The sequence below is a fragment of the Artemia franciscana genome, unplaced genomic scaffold (genome assembly GCF_032884065.1).
Source record: "Artemia franciscana unplaced genomic scaffold, ASM3288406v1 Scaffold_289, whole genome shotgun sequence".
Taxonomy (NCBI): Eukaryota; Metazoa; Arthropoda; class Branchiopoda; order Anostraca; family Artemiidae; genus Artemia; species Artemia franciscana.
In genome coordinates, this window is record NW_027063627.1 from 768,277 (window position 1) to 795,888 (window position 27,612).

General features: G+C 34.6%; 2 protein-coding genes across 4 annotated transcripts in view; one reads left to right on the forward strand and one right to left on the reverse strand.

Annotated features, from left to right (window-relative positions):
- LOC136043074 (DNA mismatch repair protein Mlh1-like) overlaps window positions 1–13,575 on the reverse strand; it is a 97,675-nt gene extending 84,100 nt beyond the window's left edge. For both annotated transcript variants that reach the window (XM_065727997.1, XM_065727996.1), the window contains exons 1-2: window positions 13,425–13,575; window positions 8,483–8,596 (exon numbers count right to left, since the gene is read on the reverse strand). The gene's annotated coding sequence lies outside the window, so the exon portion shown is untranslated. The remainder of the gene's footprint in view (window positions 1–8,482; window positions 8,597–13,424) is intronic.
- An 8,980-nt stretch (window positions 13,576–22,555) lies between these two features.
- The window catches only part of LOC136043066 (piwi-like protein 1), a 51,939-nt gene continuing 46,882 nt past the window's right edge, over window positions 22,556–27,612 (forward strand). The window contains exon 1 of one of the 2 annotated variants that reach the window (XM_065727981.1): window positions 22,556–22,645. The gene's annotated coding sequence lies outside the window, so the exon portion shown is untranslated. The other variant, XM_065727982.1, reaches the window with a different exon arrangement.

Genomic DNA, 27,612 nt, shown 5'->3' on the forward strand with positions numbered 1-27,612 from the left:
GAAAAAAACGTCAAATTCAGAGCTTAATATACAATGCTGGGTGTTCGGAGCCTCTCTATTATGGAGTATAATTTGAAAATAACACAACTATACGAGCGATAAAACATATATACCACAACCATAACTCAACTAACGAAAGAACCGCTAAGAGATAACACAACTATAAAGCGAAAACAGGTGAAAACTAACGGGAAAATAAACGAACTAAGAGGTGGAAGGGGCCCAGAGAAAAAATATAATCCTTTTCCAATTTTGAGCCTAGCTTCCGCAAAGGAGTAATAATGTCAGAAGCCCCGAAATACCGAATTATTTTCTTTTTCCTATAAGACCGGGGTAAATGAAACAGAAACTTACAATTAGCGGAAATATAATATACACAATTCAGCCAGATCTTGTCTTTTTTTCAGGATAGGTGATACCAGATAGGAAAAGTATTGAATGGTCGCAAAAACTATTGTATAGCAATGCAAGCGCTTTTCGATAATAATGACCATGATTAGCTACTATTTTACCATAACCCGCTTTAAGTTTTCTTTAATATGCCGTACAATATTGATCCTAAAAGCTAGTAGATTCCAACAAATATGAATGCTTGACCGCCGCAAATCAGAGACACAATGGATGGAGAAGTTAGAACGCGGATTTCAAATGGGCATAGACTTTGCATTAAAGACTAGGTACACACATTTATCAATATTCAATGACAGACCAACAGTTTTGAAATGTTTTGAAATAGATGATACGGAATTCGAGAGGCTAGATCTAGAAGTATATCATCCGCATATGCAATACAAGAGACATTTACCAAATTACAAAAAGAAAGGGCATAATTTTGTATAACACACTGCGGATACAAATACTAAAAAGATACGGTGAAAGAACACCACCTTGACGCACTTCCAAGCGGGTTGGAATATTCCCATAACAATTAGAGTGAAACTTAACCGAATATGGGAATTACTAAACCAAAACTGAAGAACCTGAACGACAAAACGTTGACTCCTGAACTGACAAGGGAAAACATAACTTGAGAATGAGAAATACTGTCAAAAGGTTTAGACAGGTTCAGGGCACAAAAATCGACCTAGCGATTTTACTGTGTATTAGCTTTCTACTTTTTTCAAATGTTACCGCTAAATATCTGTAAAATTAGCACACGCCAATTTCCTTGAATTTTCTTTCGAATCCGATTTGCACTGAATCTCTATTCCACTTCCAGTTGCATGCCGACTCTGTATCAAACAGTTCGTGGTAACGAACTGTAGTAAGGAGCGACCCGGCTCAATAGTAAACAAAACTCTAAAAAACGGAATTTTGACGCTAAAAGATACATCAAAAGAATCGGCTTTTAATGTTGATTTTAAATATATAAGTTTCATCAAATTTAGTCTTTGTCATCAAAAGTTACGAGCCTGAGAAAATTTGCCTTATTTCGTTTAATAGGGGGAAACACCCCCTAAAAGTCACATAATCTTAACGAAAATCACACCATCGCATTCAGCGTATCAGAGAACCCTGTAGCGAAAATTTCAAGCTCCTATCTACAAAAATGTGGAATTTCATATTTTTGGCCAGAAGACAGATCACGGGTGCGTGTTTATTTGTTTTTTTTTGTTTTTTTTTTTGTTTTTTTTTTTTTTCCAGGGGTCATCGTATCGACCAAGTGGTCCTAGAATGTCGATAGATGGCTCATTCTAACGGAATTGAAAGTCAACGAATCAAAATTTTGACATAGCCATTTTGTTCCGCATAGTCGAAAACCATAATAACTATGTCTTTGGGGATGACTTACTCCCCCACAGTCCCTGAGGGAGGGGCTGCAAGTTACAGACTTTGATCAGTGTTTGCATACAGTAATAGTTATTGGTAAGTATATAAAAATTTTCAGTTTTTTTTTTGGCGGGGGGGGGGAGGGAAGGGGGCTATATGGGAGGATCTTTCCTTGGAGGAATATGTCATGGGGGAAGAGAAATTCAATGAAAAGGGCGCAGGATTTTCTAGCATTACTATAAAAAAACTATGAAAAAAAACATGAATTTTTTGTTTCATTTGAAAGTACGGAGTAGCATTAAAACTTAAAACGAACAGAGATTATTACGCATATGAGGTGTTTTTCTCCACCTAAATACCTCCCTCTTTATGCTAAAGTATTTTTAGTAATTTCAACTATTTATTCTACGGCCTTTCTGATTGAGGGGTAATTCTTAAAGAATTGGGAAAAAAGTTAAGAGTTATCAAACAGTTCGTGGTAACGAACTGTAGTAAGGAGCGACCCTGCTCAATAGTAACCATAACTCTAAAAACTGGAATTTTGATACCAATAGCTACATCAAAAGAATTCCATTTTAATGCTGATTTTAAATATATAAGTTTCATCAAGTTTAGTCTTAACCATCAAAAGTTACGAGCCTGAGAAAATTTGCATTATCTTAGAAAATAGGGGGAAACACCCCCTAAAAGTCATATAATCTTAACTGCCTTCTGGCAATTTTTCGCCAGAAGGCAGATCACGGATGCGTATTTATTTGTTTGTTTGTTTTTTTTCTTTTTCCCAGGGGTGATCGTATCGACCCAGTTGTCCTAGAATGTTGCGAGAGGGCTCATTCTAACGGAAATGAAAAGTTCTAGTGTCCTTTTCAAGTGACCAAAAAATTGGAGGGCACCTAGACCCCCTCCCACGCTAATTATTTTCCCAAAGTCAACGGATCAAAATTCCGAGATAGCCATTTTATTCAGCGTAGTCGAAAAACCTTATAACTGTGTCTTTGGGGACGACTTAATCCCCCACAGTCCCCGTGGGAGGGGCTACAAGTTACATACTTTGACCAGTGCTTACATGTAGTAATGGTTATTGGGAAGTGTGCAAGCGTTTTCAGTAGGAAATTTTGGTTGGGGGAGGGGTTGAGAATAGGGGTATAGGCTGGGGGAGCTTTACATCGAGGAATTTGTCATGGTGGAAAAAAATTTCCATGAAGGGAGCGCAGGATTTACTAGCATTATTTAAAAAAAAACAATGAAAAAAGAAATATGAAAAAGTTTTTTTCAGCTGGAAGTAAAGAGCAGCATTAAAACTTAAAACGAACAGAAATTATTACCCATATGAGGGTCTCACCTAATACCCCACTCTTTACGCTAAAGTATTTTTTGTAATTTCAACTATTTATTTTACGGCTTTTGGTGATTCAGGGGTCATTCTTAATGAACTGGGACAAAATTTAAGCTTTAGTGTAAAGAGCGAGGTACTGACGAGGGGGCGAACCCCCTCATATATGTAATAAAAACATGAGAATACAAAACTTCTTTACGTAAGCTAATTTACAAGTTACGTATATCTTTTACTAAAAAAAAGATTCGCAAAAAATTAAAAGTTCTAGTTGCCTTTATCTTAATTAACCAAAAAATCGGAGGGCAACTAGGCTTCCTCCCCCGCTCTTTTTTCTCAAAATCATTCGATCAAAATTATGAGAAAGCCATTTAGCAAAAAAAAAAAATAATAAATATACAAATTTCGTTTTAATTGTTCCTCTGCGGAGAGCCAAAATCAAAACATGCATTGATTGAAAAACGTTCAGAAATTAAATAAAAAAAACAAGTTTTTTTAACTGAAAGTAAGGAGCAAAATTAAAACTTAAAACGAACAGAAATTACTTCGTATATGAAAGGGGCTGCTTCCTCACCAACGCCCCGCTCTTTACGCTAAAAGAGAAAGAAAGAAAGAGTCAAACTTTAGCGTCAAGAGCGGGGCGTTGGTGAGGAAGCAGCCCCTTTCATATACGAAGTAATTTCTGTTCGTTTTAAGTTTTAATTTTGCTCCTTACTTTCAGTTAAAAAAAAATTGTTTTTTTTTTATTTAATTTCAAACTAAGTCAAGGTTTGAAGTTGTCAATTTTGAAGGATCCCAGGACCTACATGATTGTCAACGCAAAAATATGCGGAGTATTTGTACGATTTGTATGGCAAAAATTTTCGCGATTGCTTCTAATTTAGCTTCTATTTTTTACCATGAGTTCTGACCTTAGTCGGATGTGACATGGGGTATAAATTAAACTGCTTTCCATCCTTTCAGGCATTGTCATCTGTAGCCTAAAGAATGCACGAAAGCAAGACCCTGTCAACAAAGAGTGGCTATATAAAAAATCACTGTTATGGTAATTGTGCTAACAAAGCTTTCTGTAAGAATTTTGGTTGTTCATTAGTCAAAAATACTTGTCGCCAAAAGCAACACCTTACACTATGTGAAAAGGCACCAATTGACATCCGTGAATATTATAATGTACAGGAATCATCCATCCATAAGAAATGCGACGAAAAACTACATGAAGAAGGAGGCACGTGAAAAAGGCAATGGTGTAGAATCAGAAGATTGCAGCACTGATTCCAACAGTTCTGACAAAGGTGGCTCTAATCCAGTTCCAAAACTTGCAAACGCTTTGGCTGGAACATTATCGCCTCCCAGTACTTCTGTTCCGACTCACCTTGTTCTTTCAAGTTCCCTCCTTCTTCCTTATCTAGCCAAAGTGGCGCAGCAACCAAAACTTGAATGTATCCAAAAAGTGACCGCAGAACAACAGGAAGCCTGCAACAAAGCTTGGGCTTATGCATTTTATGCATGCAATATACCGTTTGCTGTGGTAAAAAATGAATATTTTGCAGAGGTAATATGAGCTACAAATCGAGCTATGAAGGAAATTTCGGATCACAAAGTGCGAATCAAGTACCTGGATGAATGCTTTGCTGTAAGCACGCTTGACATTAAAAAGGACATTCAAAACTGAAAAACAGCCAAAACTTTTGTTCTGAGGAGTGGACAAATATTAGACAGGAACCCACTGTTAACTATGTTCTTGTCACTGACAAAGCCCTCTTCCTTGAATCAGTAGAAACTGACAACAAGCAGCACACTGCACAGCTTGTAGCTGAATAACTGGAACAAGTTGCTAAAGTTTGGTGCCCTGCTATGACTGGAGACAGGAATGCAATGATAGGGATTGACGCCATTTGCCTTGATAATCCTATTGTAAATAATCTTGCTGCCTCACTACTGAAGAAAAATATCCCTGCTTTCAAACCATTAGATGCATCCCTCACATTTTGAATCTACTTGTTCAATGTACTATGAAAAGCTTAGACCAGTTTGTCAATAATATCTTTAATGTCATCACATTTGTCAGGTTTTATCACATGGCTTAAGTTGTCCTTAACAAAAAGCAGATTGCACTTCTTGGCAAAACTATTAGCCCAGAACTACCGATCAAAACTCGCTGGGGATCTATCTACCGATCTATGTGCTTCATGAAAGAGTTGTGGGAACCTTTACAGTCTATGTCAACCGATAGAAGGTATGATATAAATGAGGGTATTCAGGATATCAGAAAAGTGCTTTTCAATGGTGTGAAACATCCTATCTGAAATTCTTAAAGCCAATTTCACTTGGCTGCCACTTCTTTGAACGAAAGGAAGCTCTTGCTTCATGTGTAATCCCGTGCTTCAATTTGCCATAGCGGCATTTCTAGGGGATCGTATCGTTTTTGCCAGTCTCAAAGGCCAATGAAAGGAAAATCCACAAGTACCTAGAAAATAGGAAGATATTTGCATATGCTCCTGCCCTGGCTGCAGCTACTCTACTTGCTCAACTTTTTGGTGCAAACCCACTAACACAGGATGAGTTTAGGGATGCAGTAAGTTAAATCAATGAGCTTGCTAAATTTTCCTCCAATTTTCGGAAGGATGGTGATCCATTTAACAAAAGATCTGAGCCTGACTTTGTTGGGGTCTTGAACACAGAGCTCTGTAGCTACATCGACAAAAGTGGCCCATTTTTCAAATCATTGTACTTTGAGAATGCAAAAGCTGTCGAATCAGCAGCTTTTCAGTTGGCTGGTTTTTTTGTGAAGTTGGTAATTATGGGAGTTTTTATAAAAATCTCAACAAAGTGTGCTACTGTAGCCTCCTGCAACAAACTCTGGTCAGGACTGGACTAGTACAGTCAGGACTAGTACAGACCCACTGTAGGAACCACATCAACCATGATACAGTGAACAAAATTCTGATGATCTGTTAGTCAATAAATAGCAAAAAATGAGCATTGCTGTGCAGCTTCAAAAATGCCAGGAAATCGAGTGAAAGGCTGGAAGGGATGTTTATGCTACCATCATGTCTTTCTATCAACAGTTCACTGCTACGTGATAATGGAGATGGTCTGGTGGAAGATGACGTGCCAGACATATCATTTGAAGATGCACTAGATGAGGAGGAGGAGCAGCAGCTGTAGCATTTCTAGCTAATCTCTTATTATCTCTTACTAGCTGTTGGGGTGGCGCTTCGCGCCACCCCAACACCTAGTTGGTGGGGCGCTTCGCCCCCCCAAGCCCCCCGCGCGCGTAAGTCGTTACGCGCCATTGTAGTTGTGTCCCTGTGTCCCACCTGTGAATATAGATATATATATATATAAATATATATATATATATATATATATATATATATATATATATATATAGATATATATATATATATATAATATATATATATATATATATATATATATATATATATATATATATATATATATATATTTAACTACGTAAAACTTGCGAATATACAACATTCTTTGCTGTCCCATTGTCTGTCCATATAAATAGATTGTCTAGTTTACCAACTCTTGAACATGCAACATAATAATTGTCCATGGGAAAACAATCCGTATTCAGATCTATACCGCATTTTTCTAACGATTGCCATTGAGCTTTGTTGATGGTGATTGCTAATCGAACATTCTCTGTGTCCCCGTCGTCATTTATATATCCCCCTGTGTCCCCGGCGTCCCCGTTGTAGTTGTGTCCCTGTGTCCTGGTCGTCATTTATATTCCCTGTGTCCCAGTCGTCATTTGTGTCCCGGTATCCCAGTCTGTAATTTCTCTTTGAGTGTCCTGGTCGTCATTTATATTCCCTCTGTCCCGGTCGTCATTTGTGTCCCGGTGTCCCGGTCTGTAATTTCTCTTTGAGTGTCCCGGTTGTCATTTATATTCTCTGTGTCCCGGTCGCCATTTGTATCCCGGTGTCCCGGTCTGTAGTGTCATCTTATAATGACGTCATATACAAAGCCTTATATACTTATAATGTCGTCAAATGCAAACCCACAAACAAACAAACATGTATATATACAACTTATTTTTATATATATAGATACAGTTTCTTTTTTAGTTTTTTTTTCTTTTTTAGCTTTTTCTTTTCTTAGCTTTTTTCTTTTTTAGTTTATCTTTTTTTTAGTCTCTTCTTTTTATTGATTTGTTTTCTTCAATTTGTCAAAGTTCATTCTAACATTGACACTTTGAAAAATCTTTACGTGCCAAGCATGCTAAAGCTCCAACAATTTATAATAAACCTCAATTTTTGGGTATCTGTTTTAAGGTTTTCGAATTACTTTAATCTATTGTCAAAATATATTGAAATATTTGTGCAAGTCCCAGTTTTTTTTGTTTTTTCTTTTTTTTAGTTTTTAGCTTTTTTCAGTTTTTCTTTCTTTTTAGTTTTTTACCTTTTTTTTATTTTTTTACGTTTATTCTTTTTAGGTTTTTTTTTTAATTTTTATTTTTTAGTTTTTTTCTTTTTAGTTTTTTATTAGTTTTTTACCTTTTTTCTTTTTTCAGTTTTCTTTTTCTTCTTTATTTTTCAGCATCACTATGAAATACATATCGCCGAACCTTTGTTTTTTTAACTAAAATCTGGTAGGCATTGATGACCTTATCCAAGTCAAAATCCCAAACCCAATCATCATCGCTATCATTTTCAGTTTTGATACGTTTTGACTCTCGCTATCCAGGTGAATTTTCATCTAACTGCGCGGTTTTGCGTTCTTTAGCCGCAAGCCTTTTGGCATTAGCCCTTTGAGCAAATTCCTCGGCTGTTTCTTCTGCCATTTCGGTTGTTTCTTCTGTCATTTTAATATCTATACTAAAAATTCCTCTTAACATGCCAAGCTTGCTAAAGCTCAACAATTTATAATAAACCCCAAAATTTTAAGTATCTGTTTTAAGGTTTTCGAATTACTTTAATCTATTGTCAAAATATTTATGCAATTTCCAGTTTTTACATTTTAGTTTGTTTTCTTTTTCTTCTTTATTTTTCAGACGTCATATGCAAACCCTCAACACAAAAATACATACAACTTATTTTTATATATATAGAAGATATAATCTGGCATAACAGACAAAGTTTAACAGACATAACACACAGACAACTTATTTTTATCTGAAGATCTGAAGTCTAGACTGCAATTTTTTATAATTTTTTACCTTATGTAAACGAATTACGAAAATAACAAATAAAATGATACAAAAGCAATATTTTTTATTATCAATATGTAAGAGAAGAGAGAATATCTTCTTTTGAATTCATGAATATTTGAAACTTACCACTTACACAGTAACTTACCTATGTTACCAGTAGCTTAATTTATTCAATAAGAGTAAATTTCGAAACTTACCAGTAAATCTTGCACACTAATGTTGTACTAAATCAAAAGATAATTTTTATGTCCAGGATGTCAAAACAATATATCTGGAACTTCTAAAGAACAGCTATGGGCATCAATTTGAAACTGCAAGAGAATATTGAGGTTATCAATATTATTGAAAATATTAAAAGACACAAAGTGAATCCAGGGTGTCAAAAAAGTGTACCTGCAATACCTCGGGAATAGCTAAGGGTACTACGTTTAAACTTACAAGTAATGTTTTTGGGGGAGAGGAGGACGAGGTGTTGAACTTGATTAAAAGACACTATGTGTATACAGAATGTGAAATGGGTGCATTTGCAATAAACCAGAAATGGCTAAGAGTATTTAGTTGAAACTTCCAGGGAATGTTCAGAGGGATGTTGAGTAAAACTAAAACTCTCTTTGTGTATCAAAGTTGTCAAAGGCACTTATCTGCAAAATCTCAAGAACAGCTAAAGGTATGAAGTTGAAACACTGAAGAAATATGGGGGGAGGTGGGTCAAACTAAATCAAACGACACTGTATGGGTTCAGGCAGTCAAAAGAGCATATCTGCAATATTTCATGAATGGCTGAGGAGATTAAGTTGAAACTTCCAGGAAATGTTGATCAAGATGTTGAACAATATAAAAAGAACTCTGTCAAAATGACATGTATGCAAAATCTAAAGAACAGCTGGAACTTTTAGGAGAGGTTGAGATGTTGAACAAAACCAAAAGAAAATATGAGCATCCCGGTCATCATAAAGGCATATATGCAACATCTCACAACACAAATAAAAAAGGAGCACAAGACAGGAAAACAAGTAAAAAAAATGAAGACAAGAAAGGATTTTACAATATTCTACCTATGTTCCTAATATAGGAAGAATATATGTTGTAGAATATCCTATAGAATTTGTTTGTCTATTTTACTTCTTTAAATTTTCTTTTCATGTTTTTTGGGGCTGGGAGTTGAGTTAGCATAATAGGGTAAGGTTAAGATTAAGAAATTAATCTGATTGCTTGTTTAAAATAAGTACTTCTGTCTATCCTAACTTTTCTTGGTTTTGACTCTATTTTATTAAAACTAAAAAAACCTTAAAGGTGGTTCAGAGAGTAAAAACTTCTGATAAATACCTAGTGGATCCTTTCAATAGCAAGGGGTGAATATCATGTATTATAGATGTCAGTAACAGATCAAGTCCATAGGAAGTAACTAATCATACTTATTAATCCAGTTTGTATCTCTATGCAATTTCATCATACAGCAACCCTTCTACAGTTGCCACTAATATCATATTTTCAATTTTTTTTTTAGCTTTAAAGTTAGTCTAAGATAAAATTAGATGAAACAAAAATACGAAATAAATGCTACACTATAGTGATATTCTAAACCCTATATTCTGCCTATATTTTGGAATATAGGTAGAATATTCCATAATTGGTTCTGGAACTGCAATTGAGATGTCTTCATGGCCAGTAATGTCTAGCTGATTGATGTAAAAACAGAAAATTTTAAAATAAGAATCAATACAATCACATTTTCTTTAAACATTTGTTGCCCTTAGGAAATTCTCCAGGGTCTTGAATAGGTTAAATTTTGTAATCAGCTTTGTCTAAATGTCAAATATTCTCTCAAAGTCTCAGCTAGCCCCCTCAAGCTATTAATTTATACCCATAGCCATACTGGAGGTATTTCAGATACATCTTTTGACAACTTGGGTTCTAATAGTGTGTTTTGATTTAATTTAACATTCCTGTCAAGATTCCCTTAAAGTTTCAGCTTAACACCCTTTGCTGTTCCTGAGATTTTTCAGACATGACATGTGACAACATGAATGCATACAGTGACTTTTGGTTTGGTTCCACATCCCCTTCAACTTTCTCAGAAAGTTTAAACATAATGCCCATAGCCATTCCTGATATATAACAGACACATTTTTTAACAACCTGAATACAGAAAGTGTTTTTTTATTTAGTTCAATATCCTTTCAAATAGTCCTGAAGGTTTCAACTTAATGCCTGTAGCTATTCATGAAATATTCCAGTTATGTCCTTTTGATATGGTTTTAGGCTGATTTCCCTCCCAGAAAATTCTCCCCTCAAACAAAAGCAACTTAGAAAAAATTGAAGAATTTTTTTGGAAAAAAAAAGATAGCTACAGGCATTAAGTTGAAACCTTCAGGGACTATTTGAAAGGATGTTAAACTAAATCAAAAAACGCTGTCTATATTCAGGTTGTTAGAAATATTTGTCTGCTATATCTCAGGAATGGCTATGGGCATTATGTTTAAACTTTCTGAGAAAGTTGAAGGGGATGTGGAACCAAACCAAAAGTCACTGTATGCATTCATGTTGTCACATGTCATGTCTGAAAAATCTCAGGAACAGCAAAGGGTGTTAAGCTGAAACTTTAAGGGAATCTTGACAGGAATGTTAAATTAAATCAAAACACACTATTAGAACCCAAGTTGTCAAAAGATGTATCTGAAATACCTCCAGTATGGCTATGGGTATAAATTAATATCTTGAGGGGGCTAGCTGAGACTTTGAGGGAGTATTTGACAGGGAGACGAAGCTGATTACAAAATTTAACCTATTCAAGACCCTGGAGAATTTCCCAAGGGTAAAAAATGTTTAAAGAAAATGTGATTGTATTGATTCTTATTTTAAAATTTTCTGTTTTTACATCAATCAGCCAGACATTACTGGCCATGAAGACATCTCAATTACAGTTCCAGAACCAAGAGACAACAGAGACCAATCTGGATGCATTGATTCTTGGCATCCTTTTTTTTATTTTATAGACAGGTCAGAGCTCTTTTTAATAAATGGGGCAAAAATGTAATTATTTTACAAAAAAAAAAGTGCCATAAGAAATTTATTATGAAATCATTAATCAATATTCTTCTATATTAAGGTTGTGACATGATGAGAGTTAGTATGGGCTCAGCCCTACAGACGGCCAAAGTTATAAAAAATCCTACTCTATTTATTTGAACAATATTCCCTCTACCCATCTATCCAAAGTTCTATTGTTCAACTACAATTAAATCTGGTGTAAAATTTTGTCTTAAATATAAATAGAAATCTTTAATCTTAATACTTGAGCAATAGGGTAAAAACAATTAAAAACTTTGCAAACCTTCTTGTTATTAGTCAATTAAAAAAAATAATGTCAATTAAAACAAAAAAAGACTAGTTTTAAAACTTTTCCCAAAAAAGAAGTTTTTCAAGAAAAGAAAAGAGCTAAATTTGTCCACAGATGATCAGAAATTATGTCAAACCACAATTCACACTTAAAGCAAGCAGGAACCATCCTTATTAAATGAATGAAACCCAAAACAAGCAGAAGTTACAATGAATAATCAAGTCAAACTTTGAATGAGCAGAAATTATCGCAAGCAGGACTAGGTATAATGTCCCATAAACCTCATAAAGGCAATGTCATTATTTGTGCTTCCCTGAAAACAAAATATATTTTAGAAACTTTTTTTCTTTTAAAATTCTAGCAAATCAAAACCACTAAGAACTCCAAGAATAAACATCAATATATATTGATTATTCTGCCTAGTTTCATAAGTTGTTTTGGTAATCCTGATTAATATGATGATTTTCTGGGGGTACAGTAGAGTTAAAGCATTTCTAAAGGTACCACTGTAAAGCAAAAACAGTAGCACCCAGGCCTATTAAGTTTTAATTTTATCCTCTTTGTAATGTTTATAGCTATGTTTGTGATAATTCACCCTCTCCCCCTAATGGTCCCAGATATAACCCTGGGTAATATACAAACTAAAATTTAGGGGATGAAATTCTTACTTTATAATATTCAATAAGTTTCAACTAACCACAAAAACATTTTTCTTTCAGATTTCATTCACATTTCAAAATTATTTTTTGATACTATAATTTTTTTCTTATATGAAGCCAAATTACATTATTTGATGAAGAATTGCCAACACATATCTAGACATTTCAGGAACACATTTTTTTTTTTATTTTTTTTTTTTTGGTCAGTAAATCTTTTTTACATTTTCATTATTATTTATTGAAAACCCATCTTCACAGAAAAAGAAAATGATGGAACAATAAAAAACAAGCAAAATAGCACTATACAAGTCTCCAGAAAGAGTGTTCTAGGCATCTTTTGGAATCATTTGGTTGTGTTTCTCTATAAGTTTAGCAATGGCTAAAGTAGGACTTTTTATATGAAGACCATTGATAAGCTATGAACTGCATGTCCAAATTGGATATGGTATCTCAGTAGGCTATGTATTTTGTAAAACGAAAGAAAGTAGAGTGATTTTCACCTACTATATCACCATTTGCAAGAATCTTCCAGAAGGGTGCAATGTAGGGGATGTAGGGGAGAGCAAAGGGTTGTAGAGTGTTGCTAGATAACAGTAATTAAAACTGTGTAAAAAAGGAAAATAATCAAAAATGGGGTTTTTATGGCCAAACAAGAATACTGAATAAATAAACAAAGTGAACATTTTTAGAGGACAGCTGCCTCTCTTCTTCAGTACAAAACAAAATATATTCAAGGAAAGTTTTCCTTTTTTTACATTATGGGAAGCCAATGTGGTTTAAGAAATTATCTTCAATTGAAACAAAGCTTATCAGAGACTACGGGAGCATGTGAAACTGATGTTAAATTAGATGTCTTCTAGGATGTAACAAGTGCTGCATATTTGAATATGAAATGGGAATACCAAGATACACAATTTAGTTGGACAGGCACATCTTTAAGTTTACAAGTAGGCTACAATTTCATCAGGAATTGGGCCTTGCCAGTTAAAAAGCACAAATTAATGTAGGGCCTAGTCTTGGACACACATTTAAAGCTTTGGCCTAGTCTTGAAAAATGTAGTCTGATCTTTTGACACAGGGATTTAAAATCAGAACAAAGTATCAAAATTACACACACAAGCATGGACAAATTCAACTTACTACAATTATTGTGGAGCTGAAAATTGTGAGCCTCTTTAGAAATTCCTGCCAATTTGTTTTCCAAATAACATTTTACTTAAAATTGAGTTTTTGGATATTCCGCCAAATTGCTTGGCTTTTTCTAGTGTCCAATGTTAACAGTTTGCTGGTATGAAACGGAATTATTTTGTTAGCTGACAAATCGCAGAAATGCAATAATTTGATGGGATGGGTGGGTAAGCAAAATGTATGTGAGTATAAAAAAGGCCCTTAAGGTAGAAACAAATTTATGTTTATGATCAAGTGAGAATAGCCGGAAACATTTTTTCTCCCAATCTATATATATAAAAATAAGTTGTCTGTGGATGGATGGATGTGTCAGGTGACGTCACCTGAAAAAACTGGATTAGGTGACGTCAAAACTGAAAAAACTAAAAAAAGGCAAAAACTACAAAAAAAACTAAAAACTAATAAAAAAAATAAAAAAGCTAAAAAACTAAAAAAACTATAAAGGTAAAAACCAATAAAAAACTAAAAAAAAAACTGAAAAAACTAAAAAAAGGCAAAAACTACAAAAAAAAAACTAAAAACTGATAAAAAAAGTAAAAAGCTAAAAAACTAAAAAAACTAAAAAAACTAAAAAAAGGTAAAAAACTAAAAAAAATAAAAAATAAAAAAAAACTAAAAAAAAGGAAAAAACTGAAAAATAAGCTAAAATAAAGGTAAAAACCAATAAAAAACTAAAAAAAAAGGAAAAAACTAATAAATGACGACACTCAAAGAGAAAGCGACCAGGACAAAAGGAATGTTCGATTAGCAATCAACAAAGCACCGGGACACAGGGAGTATAAATGACGACCAGGACATAAGTAAAAAAAAAAAAACTATCTATATATATAAAAATAAGTTGTCAAACTAAAAAAAGGCAAAAACTACAAAAAAAACTAAAAACTAATAAAAAAGCTAAAAAACTAAAAAAACTAAAAAAAAGGCAAAAACTACAAAAAAACTAATAAAAAAATAAAAAAGCTAAAAAACTAAAAAAACTAAAAAAACTAAAAAAAGGTAAAAAACTAAAAAAACTAAAAACTAAAAAAAAACTAAAAAAAAGGAAAAAACTGAAAAATAAGCTAAAATAAAGGTAAAAACCAATAAAAAACTAAAAAAAAAACTGAAAAAACTAAAAAAGGCAAAAACTACAAAAAAACTAAAAACTAATAAAAAAAAGTAAAAAAGCTAAAAAACTAAAAAAAACTAAAAAAACAAAAAAACTAAAAAAAAGGTAAAAAACTAAAAAAAATAAAAAATAAAAAAAAAACTAAAAAAAAAGGAAAAAACTGAAAAATAAGCTAACATAAAGGTAAAAACCAATAAAAACTAAAAAGAAAAAAAGGAAAAAACTAAAAAAAATTTTCATCTAAAAAACTAAAAAAAACTAAAAAAGGTAAAAACTAAAAGAACTAAAAAAGAAAAAAATAAATGACGACACTCAAAGAGAAAGCGACCAGGACAAAAGGAATGTTCGATTAGCAATCAACAAAGCACCGGGACATAGGGAGTATAAATGACGACCAGGACATAAGTAAAAAAAAAAATTAACAAAACTAAAAAGAAGGTAAAAACTACAAAAAAACTAAAAAGAAAAAAAAAACTAAAAACTAATAAAAAAACTAAAAAATCTAAAAATCTAAATAAACTAAAAAAGAAAAAAAAAGGAAAAAAATAAAGGAGAAAAACAAAACTAAAAAACGAATGTATATACAGACCGGTACACCGGGATACAAATGACGACCGGGACACAGGGAATATAAATGACGACCGGGACACAGGGACACAACTACAACGGGGACACCGGGGGAAACAGGGGGATATAAATGACGACCGGGACAAAAAAACTAAAAAGAAAAAAAAACTAAAAACTAATAAAAAAACTAAAAAATCTAAAAATCTAAATAAGCTAAAAAAGAAAAAAAAAGGAAAAAAATAAAGGAGAAAAACAAAACTAAAAAACGAATGTATATACAGACCGGGACACCGGGATACAAATGACGACCGGGACACAGGGAATATAAATGACGACCGGGACACAGGGACACAACTACAACGGGGACACCGGAGGAAACAGGGGGATGTAAATGACGACCGGGACACCGGGACAGGGAATGGTCGATTAGCAATCACCATCAACAAAGCTCAAGGGCAATCATTAGAATCATGAGGTATAGATCTGAATACAGATTGTTTTCCCATGGACCATTATATGTTGCATGTTCAAGAGTCGGTAAACCTGACAATCTATTTATATGCAAAGACAATGGGACAGCAAAGAATGTTGTATATTCGCAAGTTTTACGTAGTTAAAACCATATATATATATATCTATCTATATTCACAGGTGGGACATAGGGACACAACTACAATGGCGCGTAACTATTATGGCGCGTGACGACTTACGCGCGCGGGGGGGCTTGGGGGGGGCGCGAAGCGCCCCCACCAACTAGGTGTTGGGGTGGCGCGAAGCGCCACCCCAACAGCTAGTTGTTGGATAAAGTTTTATCTCCAAATTTTCAAAAAGTTTTCTCAGAAAATACTAGCAATCCTAAAGTCTCTATTAACATCATAAGCTGAGAGACTTCTATCCTGCTTTGCTAAATTACTTGGTTTTTGATTAATATTCTTTATAATTTACCAGCAATTTTGTCCCACAGTAACTCGATTTATTATAAACCCATTCCGTTGCCTGGGGAAACTCTCAATCAGCATAAAAATACAATTCCTTTGATGTAACTATTAGTGTCAAAATTTCGTTTTTTTAAGAATTTCGCTTACTATTAAGCCGGGTAATTCCTTACTACAGCTCGTTACCACGAACTGTTTGAAAACTTACAAGTCTTAAAATTTGCATTATTTTCGAAAAAAGAAGGATACACCCCCTAAAAGTCATAGAATCTTATGGTGTGATTGAAAATCACACCATCAGATTCAGCACATTAGAGAACCCTGAAGTAGAGGTTTCAAGCCCTTATCTTCAAATACTTTAAATTTTTTGCCAGAAGAAAGGTCACGAATGTGTATTTATTTGTTTTTTTCCAAAGGGTGATCGCATTGATCCACTGGTCCTAGAATATTGCAGGAGGGCTCATTCGAACGGATATTAAGAGTTCTGGTGCCCTTTAGAAGTGACCAACAAATTGGAGGACAACTAGGCCCCCTTCCACTCTCACTTTTTCCCAAAGTCACCCGATCGAAATTTGGATAGCCATTTTGTTCAGCATAGTCGGAAAATCTAAATAACTATGTCTTTGAGGATGATTTAATCCCCCATAGGCCTCGGAGGAAGGGCTGCAAGCTGTGGACTTTTCCCATTGTTTACAAATAGTACTAGTTACTGAGAATTATACAGGTGTTTCCAGGGGGATTTTTTCTGGTGGGAAAGGGTGGTCAGGAGGGGGGGTATTATGTTGGAGGCTCTTTCCATGGATGAACTTTTCATGGGGGACGGGAATTTTCCATGAAGAGGGCGCCAAATTTCTCAGCATTTTTAAAAAAAATAATCAGAAATTCAATTAAAAATAGTATTTTTCGACTAAAAGTAAGAGGAACATTAAAACTTAAAACAAACAGAAATTATTACGTATATGAGGAGGCTCACCCCCTCGCCAATACCTCGCTCTTTACGCTTGAGCTTTTTTAGTACTTTAAAAAGAACTAATTATTTAAATTAAACGGCCTTTGTGATTCAGGGGTCATTCTGAAAGAAATGGAATGAGATTTGAACTATAGCGAAAGAGTAAAGTGTTGGCGAGGGGACAAACTCTATCATATACGTTATGATTTCTTTTCGTTTTAAGTTTTAATGCTACTCCTTAGTTTCAGTTGATAAAACCTGTATTTTTAAATTTCATTTTCAAAAAAGAATGAGCCATTTCGCCATTTACGCCTCTGCGTCAGATTCTTCACTACTGGAGGCTTGTGCCTTTGCCTTGTTGCCTTGTTCTCCATGCGAGTGAACAAATAAACGTGAATCGACCTGGTGAATTAATAGAGGAGCGCTAAATTCTATTCTAGCTCCTCCGAATTATTAATATAATTTAAAAGTTCCGTAAATGGCCACTGTCTCTTTGCAAAGTTTACCTCTTTGAAATAATGTTTTTACTTACAAGCTTATCCAATAATGATGCAGATTTCTGCGGCTCTGGAAAATATCCTGGTTTTATTCTTTTACGGTCTACTATCTCATAAGCCTTAAAACACAAGTGAGATTATTTGAGAGTGTTTTTACTCTTCGTCCCCTCGAGATTGGTTTTCTGCACGTATAATAAATCTCCCACTTGGTGCTTTGTTGTATTTTTGTTCTGCCTTTGCGAATTTACACCTTTGATTATCTTGCTTCATCTCCTTTTTGAAACTCATTATTTTTTCAAATTCTATTGAATCTATGAAAATTCTTGGGTCTTTTCAATTCTGTAAAAAGAGCAAGGTTTACTTAAGGGTATTTGAACTTGCAGTATTTATGGTAAATATACCATACTATGTATGGTCATACGTGTTATTTGGTTCTTGTTTTGCATGGAGACCTAGCACAAACGCAAGTTCTCCAAATTATTTTTTTCATTTTTTCCCTTGGGAACTGTGTGTATTTACCATAAATACTGCAAGTTCACATACCCTTAAGGACACTCTGTTCTTTTTACAGAACTTAAGTGACCTGAGAAAATTTGCCGTATTTTAGAAAATAGGGAAAAACACCTATTTAGCGAGGATATACAGACACATACAGACACACACACACACACACACACACACACACACACACACACACACACACACACACACACACACACACACACACACACACACACACACACACACACACACACACACACACACCACACACACACACACACACACACACACACACACACACACACACACACACACACACACACACACACACGCACACACACACACACACACACACACACACACATACACACACACACACACACACATTACGGAAAGGTGAAGTTGTAGAGGACGCATGGGCAGATGGTTCTTTTTCTTATAATATCAGACCTAATTTGTCTTAGAAGCTGCTAGTCTTTGATCTTCTATGGAAAACAATAGATAATAGTCATACGGTTTGAAGAAAATTCGTTTTTAGATTCCTATAGTTTTTCGCCTAATCTTTAACCCAATTGATTCAAGTAAAGAAAATTGACGATTTTAATAGTTTCTCTCCTTAAACAGTGCTTTCCGAATGATGAAATTTACAATTTACTAACATGTTAGGAAATATGCCCGTATGAATGCTACAACTCCCCTCGAGGTCACGAGAGGAGACATCGCCAGCCATTAAAGCGTTTTATAATTCACTTCGTTATTATTCTAAATTGTTATTGTTGTTATTCTTGAACATAGTACTAAGACTGGTAGGGAAATAATTATTTATACATTAGACAACTAAAGTTCATAGTTAGTTGTATCTATAGCAGTTAAAGGAACTTAGCAGTCTAACATAAAAAGGAGTAGAAGAAGAATCTAAATCAATTTTGGAAAATACTAGCACACCTACCGCTAATGCTGGTAGTCGTAGTAGTAGAAACAATGATTTGGTGAAACAAGTGGTGGTGGCGGCAAGGCAAAAGCGAAGTCGTATTGATATCAAGTCATCACCATCCCCAACCCGCTAGTATGCAAAAGGGTATTGGACATTATACTACGTGTTTGCGTCCAAAATTGTCGAAGTTTTGAAACGTGTTTATAAAAATATTGGCGAACCGGGATGTCTAAGTTCCCCAACCGCACTTTCTAAAGTCACTGGACTTCAAAAAGCTTTAGCGGGAGAGTATCTACAAATTAGCAAGTCACACCCTACATCTAAATTATAGGGCTCGTGGTAATCATTATCAATAAACTAAACCCTTTTCCCCAGTGTATATAATGCAAGCAGATCTTTTAACATTAGATGATGTTCAAAAGTGTCACAATACACCCTGCAAATATATTATACTTGCAATCAGTGTCTTTAGTCACTATGCATATACTATTCCATTTCGGAAAAAGAGAGGTGTGAAGTTGCTAAAGCTACAGAAATTTTTCTTAAGCAAGATTGTTGAAGAAAAATACAAATAGATCGAGGTAGTGATTTTGTTAATCCACATGTAGAGAAGGTTTTGTTGAAGCATAGTACAATGCTCCGTCATAGTCATAGTCGTATAAATGTTGCATTGACAGAACGGTTGATAAGAACTATACAACTTTTAACTTCAAGATATTTTACATTGAAAAATACTCTTGCTTTTATTAAAGATTTATATAAAACCAGGTAAATTTATAATCAACGCCCCATCTATCTCTGTTCACCGTTGACCCTCAGGAAGTTCACCGAGGAGGTCATTACACACTTGACACTTTTCTTAAACAATATTCCAGTGAAAAGGTTGTAAAGAAAAAATTCAATTCTGGTGACATTGTTCAAATTAAAAGAACAAATAAAATTTGTGAAAAAGAGAATTACTTATCATCCACTGAACTTTTCAGGTGTCAACAATCCAAGACACTAAACCCACAACATATCGACTACGAGACACAAAGGATGAAGAGATTCTTGATGGTTTTTATGACTATAAGCTCCAAAAAGTCAATAATAATAGTGAAATCTATTAAATTGGAAAGATATTGAAGAATCGTAAACATAAGGGCAATAGACGGTGGCTCGTTCGTTGGCTAGGATATAACTCTGATTTTGATTCTTGGGTAGCAGTTGAAGATAAAAACAACACCAAATGATTTCTCTTTGACGTTCATGTTCTATGACTCTGACCCACTCTACAATGACTTGAACAAAAAAAATATCTTTGGACAAAACTCTCTCCTATCATCAAATTCGATGGCGAGTATGAAGTTACTCTTGTCGATTGTATTCTCAAAAAAACATATGGTATCCTGAGAAAAGATTGTATATATCACATAAAAGTTAGACCACATGATTGGCCACTTGTTAGCGAACATTGGATAGAAACAATGGACTCGGATGAATACGACCTCATCACATTACCATACAAGGAATTTGGTAATATGAACTATTTGTGTTGTGATATCACTAGAAAAATCTTCGCTCGTAAAATTGTGCTTTTAAATTTAGCTATTCAGTGGAACAGGACAAGATCTACATTAGTTCGCCCATTGACAATCAAATGGTTATTCTCAACGACAAACTGAGAGATGTTCTTAGTTTTAAACAGAATATAATCAATGGTAAAAGAGCTGGAAGAACTCATGGTATGGATCATGTCATTTTCGCTGACTATCCACCTGGTTTCTCCTCAGACAGTTTTATATTTCTAAACGCTTTATTCGTTGAAACATCAAGAGTTAGTAATAGCAACTTTCCCTCCTATGTGTTGGTGAACAAAAAAAAAGTCAAAATCATATTCATTATTACAATATAAAGCAACTTCATTATAGCCCTGTAAACACTTCCTCATTGGAACTCTATCAGTTATCATTAATAACTGCATTAGGTGATCCTTTGGCAATAACGAAATATTTGGCCGTGACTACATGTCATTTTCGACCCGTTCAATGGCAGGATGTCTAATAGAAAAATGGCATTTGTTTGTCCTGATATTTATTGCTATGTTGCTACTCTTGGTCCCAGACAAAATGGCCATGGAATGGACTATTAAAATGGTTCTTCTTCAATGTCGGGCTAAGGTCTTGGGATTTAGTTTGCTAAGCTGTTTCGCTCTGCACTACCATTGGCTAAAAAATGTATTGTACCGGCTGCGCAGATTTAGCATCCTCTATGCTACACGACGGCTCCGGTAAGGGTTTTGAAAAAATGCGGAAATCTCAGGTCTGGTGCACGGTCCCTTGGCGAGTGATTGAAATCTCAACAAAATGACAAAGGTTGAAAAAGGTTGAGAAGCACTGCATCGCTCACCAGCCTCTTCTCAGGTCAGAAACGAAAGACATCCCTCTTGTCAAAGAAGAAGAAACCAATGAAGAAACTTGTTAGATCAAAAAAGGATTGCTGCTCCTTGACTGAAATGGCATAGCTACCACACAAGGACTCCAATCCATCCATCACTTCATATTTAAATCTATTCATTGCAGAAAATGTTGATGTTAGTGTGAAAAACGGCTACTATAAACAATGCTACCCACAACAACCGATCTCTGAAAACATTAATTTTCAAATTTGTTCCAATGAAGATTATTTTGTGGATATGTCTTCCACATTTATAGATTTACAAGTGGTAGTCAAGAAACTTCATAATGAAATACCAAGTTTAACTGATGGAATATCCTGTGAAAATTGTGTTTTACATAATTTATTTCGACAAATGAGTTTCTACATCAATGGAACATTGGTGAGCACTAGCAATGATCTCTCAAATTATACGAGCTAGATACAATTCACGTTTATGACACCAAAATTCATATAAGGAATTGAGAGGTGCAGCCAATGGATATGAATTTAAGACAGACACTGACACAACATATACACTTAAGAAGGCATGAACTAGTAAATTACATTTAGTTGGGAAAATAAATCAGGAAATATTTAATATACCCCAATGGTTACCACAAAAAATTAAGGTGGGCATAAAATTAATGCTTGCTCCATCCAATTTCATTTTATGAAAGAAACTTCCCACATCACCCAATGTAAAAGTCTCTAATATTGGCATTACTTCATGTACTGACAGTACTCCACTGGCATCAATGTAGCTTCCTATATTCTAATGTTGGTTCGCAGACTTATATTTAATATACCGTCTTAATGTTAATTTTCGTGGATGTAAACCTTAAAGATTAAGAAGTACTCATTCGGAAGCTTGCTAATTGAGGCACTTTTGGTAACCAGGTAAATAACAACATTAATAACCTTGCTTTTCTGTAAATACAGCTTATTTTTGACCCCCAGAAGTTGAGTCACATTCCACAATCACTGTTTCTTTTCTTTTTCGGCATAAAATTTCACATATTTTTCCTATGTTTAAAAATATTGAATTTTTGCTTATATATGAGGTCACTTAACCTCAGTAATTCCGAGTTTTCTAGAGCTGGCAGGTGTAAATTATCCAACAACTAATTCAGACCGTTTCAAGTGGCAATGGTATTCTAACTTGTTTGAGAGGTAATCTGGGAAGGCTCGAACGGACAAACTAATTAAAAAACCTGCATTGTCCTCATCGAGAAATAGAAGAAAATAAACAGCGTGGCCTTGAATGGTATGACAATTCATTGAGTCTTTAGTGGACTTGATTATTTAGCGAGTACTAAATTGCTTTGATTATTATATTGTTTGATTCCTCTGGTGAAGTAAACTATGCACTAAAGACTCGAAAAGACCAAACCCCCATTGAGCCTACTCAGGAGGCGTTTTGCCTATTATTTGGGAAGCAGGCCTATTTTGATTTACAATGCTTTTTAGGAAACATGGACAGCCGTTTTTCAATCTTAGGCATAATATAGAAATGCCTAGCTTCAGATAGTTAGGGTTGAAAATGTTTTTTCAACAGTAATACTTAGACAAGAGGTCCCCCTTCTAACTGGCCAGACTTCTTTTTCTAGGTAGGCCTAGCCTTCAGTGCTGATTTATATGTTCCCACTTCCAAAGGAAACATACTAATAAAATAGAAGTTTTAGCCCATTTGGATAGTAAGTAGCATAGCCTAATCTGATACCAATCCTTAAATTTTATTTGAAAAAACATAGTCAGTAGGTTCCTAAGTTCAATTAAAGGTTGATAGGCTAATATGGGTCCAGAAGGAGACCTGTCAGAACAAAACATGAGGTGTTTTTAGATTACTAATTTTATGCTCACTATTATGATTATGTTAACATTATTGCCAATTCACAGCCCCCCCTCTTCCAATATTGTTTAAATTATAATTAGAAAATACCATTTATCTTGCTTAAAATTCTATTTGAATAAATAGAAGTACATTATCAAAACTAGAACCAGAGAAAAAGAAACTGAAAATTTATGTAGCCTAGGCTTATAATATTCTTTTGTCAAAATTCCAATAGGTAGACCTGTTAAGTAGGTACATTTCTAAGACTTAGAAATCAAGAGGGTTAACATAGGGTAAATATATGACTGTCAATATTATTGACTAGCCAGTAAAGTGAACATACCACTTGATGCATTTTTTATGCTCTTTATGAATATAATAATCACTTCTGTTACAAATTTGAATATAAGCACTTTTTTACCTAACCTAACCTTATTATAGGCTAAATAATTTTGGCACTGAGAAAATGTAATATTATTTTGTTGGAAATAACCAAGAAAGCAGCACTGAAAAACATAGTATTATTTTGTAAGAAAACAACCAATAACTCATGCTTTGGTAAAATTCTAGTTAATTGACTGTTTGCTATCTCAGAAGGGGTTTAGGTTAAAAAAAAATGAAACTTTCAGGGATGAATCTACAGACTAAAGTATGCCCTGTGAAGGTACTTTGAAGCAACTACCTCCACTCCTTCTCCCTCTAGAGTGCCCTGACCTTTGATGACCTTTAAAAATATGTGTGTTATAAAAGTGAAACCTTGCAAAATAGATCTTAGCTTAATTGAAGTACAAAATTGTTTTCAGCTTCATAACTTTGCTCAATTCCATTTTATAAGGTTTTAAAGACATGCAAATACATTTCCTAAATTTGGAAAAAAAACATTGATATGACTCAAAATTCTATTCAAATAACAGGAATTGCATTTTGAGAACTAAAGGCAGAGAAAAAGCAACTAGTAACTGAAAATTAAGGTAAAATGTTGTTTTGTCAAAATTTCAGGTATAGACCTGTCATGTAGGCAAATTTCAGGGCCCTCTAGAGGGAGAAGGAGTAGAGGTGGGTACTTTAAAACACCTTCCCAGGACATACTTTAGCCTGTAGACTCATTGCTGAAAATTCCATTTTCCTAACCTAAACCCTCTCCAAGATAGCAGGAAGCCAATTAACTAGAATTTTACCCATATTTTAATTGAAAATTTGTCATTTTTGAGAGCTAAAAAAGTGCTTAAATATGAATTTTGCAATAGAAGCAATTATTTTATTCATAAAGAGCATAAAAAAGGTATTGAGTAGTATGTGTTGTATTTAATAAGATGGCTTGACTTTGGATACAACATGGTGTCAGAAGAAGAATAGTCAAGATGGACAACTCAATGCCTTCACCTCATTTTGACTGGGAAGTGGCCATTCATGAGTCATGGAAAAAATTTGAACAACATGTACAGCTAATGTTCACAGGCCTCTTAAGTGGAAAAACTGAAAAGCAGTTTCATTCAATGCTGTTGAGGTGAATGCTACTATCTTTCCACGAGTCAAAAGTTCTGCCCCAAGTCCATGCTTTGATGAATCTGTTTTCAATTCCATTTCTTTACTTTGAGCATCAAATGTGGCTAGGTTCTGACAAATAGAAACCTTGATCTTTTCCATCTCTCACTTGTGAACATCTTTCCACTCGAATGTAGCCTGCTTTCCTAACTCTGAATGAGTGGTTTAGAGTTGAGAGATTTGGGACATAACATGATAGAAAATTGACCATTCCTAAGAACATCATAAGCTCTTCTGTGCTTGTAGGATATGGCATGTCCTTTATAGCTTGAAATTTCCTCAGATAAGGTTTTATACCTTCAGCTGTCATGACATGGCCAAAATAAGGGATACTGGGAGCACCAAATATACATTTCTCAGGGTTGAATTTTACTCCTTCCTTTCTGGCCCTCTCCAGCACACATACAAGGTCTCTATTATTCTTGTCATCTTTACCAGATACTATTATGTCATCCACAATCCCTCCTAGTCCGTCTAGATTTGCTGAATGTTTCCTTCATTTTCTATTGGAAGATGTCCTGAGCACAGATAGTGCCAAATGGCATCCTCATGTATTGATACCTTCCAAATGGCATATTAAAAGTTGTCATTATTGATGCTTGCTCTGATAGTTTGAGCATCCAATATCCAGACTTTGCATCTAGTTTGATGAATCTGTTGTGACCATGGAGCCATGCAGCAACGCCTTCAAAAGTTGGCATGGGGTAATAGGGTTGTTGTATAGCATTATTTAGAGTAGTGCTATCTGCTTATTACAAGTGCGGAGAACCATTTTGTTTTTCAACAGTGACAATAGAGTGTACCCACTCCATTGGAGTTGTGACCTTTTGTATGATACCCTGTTTTTCCAACTGTTCTAACTCACTTTTCAGCTTGTCATGAAGGGTAAATGGTATGCATCTCACTGGATGTACAGTTGGCACAGTGCCTGGCTTCAGATGTATGGTGCATTCACCCTGTAGCTTGCCTATGCTGGTGAAGACGTCAGCAAAATCTTTTTTTATCTTTTGGATAAAAGGCATTTCATGATTTTGTTCAACAGTTCCTGCCTGTTTCACCAGAACACTCAAAGTCAAACCATCTCATTGAATAAAACAGTATGTTCACTTTATTGATAAGTTCATAATACTGACAGCCATATATTTACCTAACATAGTATCTTAAGAATACCTTACTAGAGTATCTTTCTGCCCTGGATTCATCATTGAAATTTCATTTCCTGACCTAAGCACTTTCCATCATAGCAAAAATGACTTTTTGCTAGTTTTTCATGGCTCATCAATAGTGATCAATATATATATATATTATATACTCTATCCAAAATTGATGTTTTGCAGCTATGTCTACTCTAAACCACAAAAGAATGATATCTCAATAATCATGTTGGGAAGTACTTCAAGTACCTGTACTGCAAGTGTTACTTAAGTAGAAAATCAAGGTACTTGAACTTTGCTTAAGTACATTCTTCTTTTAAAATAAATAGGTACTTAAACTCTCAAATACCAAAAAATTCTTTAGTATTTTCAAGTACTCTCCCAAGTATATTCTACTTCAATGGAATGACTACTTAAGACTTGATACTTAAGTAAAATAAATGGGTACTTAAAGCTCTCAAATACTATTAAATTCTTAAGTATTTTTGAGTACTCTCACAAGTACATTTCTGCTTCACTTTTTTTTTTACAGAAAAGGATTTTTCAAAAAGGGAATTTCAAGATTCAAAAGTAGTAGGATTCCAGGATTTGGCAAAAAAGTGTTTGAAAAGATTTTCTGAAAGAAAATGTTTTTTGGTAGCATTTACCTGACAATCAAAAGCCTTCAGAAAAAACTGATAAAGCTCAAGCAGTCTATGAAGCACACGGCTCCATTGGTTAGCACATTACTAGATGATGTTAAGTGGTGGTTTAGCTTTCTGGAGGGGGGCTCTGTCCAAAGCTGCAAAGACTATGTTCTTGCAGTATACAGCATGCCCATGTTCAAGAACAAAATATTCCCCAACAGCTGAAAAGAAGCAGCTGCAACAATGTTTGCTGAGGAGGCCAGAAGGATGAGTACAAGTGATCCTGATGATGAGTCTAGCCACTTGTCAGATGATGGTTTCTACAAATTCTCAGGAGGTTAGAGCAATTCATCACAGTCTAACTCTGCAGTTAACAAAGTGAAGATAGAGGTTTTGCCCCCCTCATTACAGCACCAAGCCAGGCCAACATCACTCTGCATGCTTTTCCTCCATCCCAATCTATTCAAAGCCTCCCTCTTTACACCTTCCCAAGAAATTCCCATTTTCCTTAAATCTTTTGTTATGATATCCTCCCAGTCATTCAAGGTCAGTCTGCTTTTTGCTTGGCCCTATACAGTTGACTGACAAGGGCAATCTATTATCCTTTTTCTGCATAACATTTCCTAGTCATCTCATCTTTTCTCATTATTGCCCTGGAAAGTGAGATTGAACCACACTTTTGTACAGCTTACTATTTGACATATGGTCAGTCAGTTGGATGTCCAAAATAATCCATAGGCAATTTCTCTGGAAAACATCTAGCAACTCTTCTATTTTTAATAATAATACTAGAATATATATTATTTACCTATACTATTAATACTACCTAGGTATGTGAAGCTTTCCACTAGATTGATCTTCTTGTTACCCAACATCACCTCATCACCTTCACTTATTCCAAGTTTAATGCCAAACCAGCTATTAACCTCACTTCCTATCTTAACCACAGCGATGCTATTCTTGTCCATAGCACTAATTACTTGTGCATTTAGTTGGTAGGTATACCATGCAAGGATTTTTAGCCTTTGCTAAATTTCATTTTATCAGCTGAACAAAATGCTTGCTCCTAATCTAT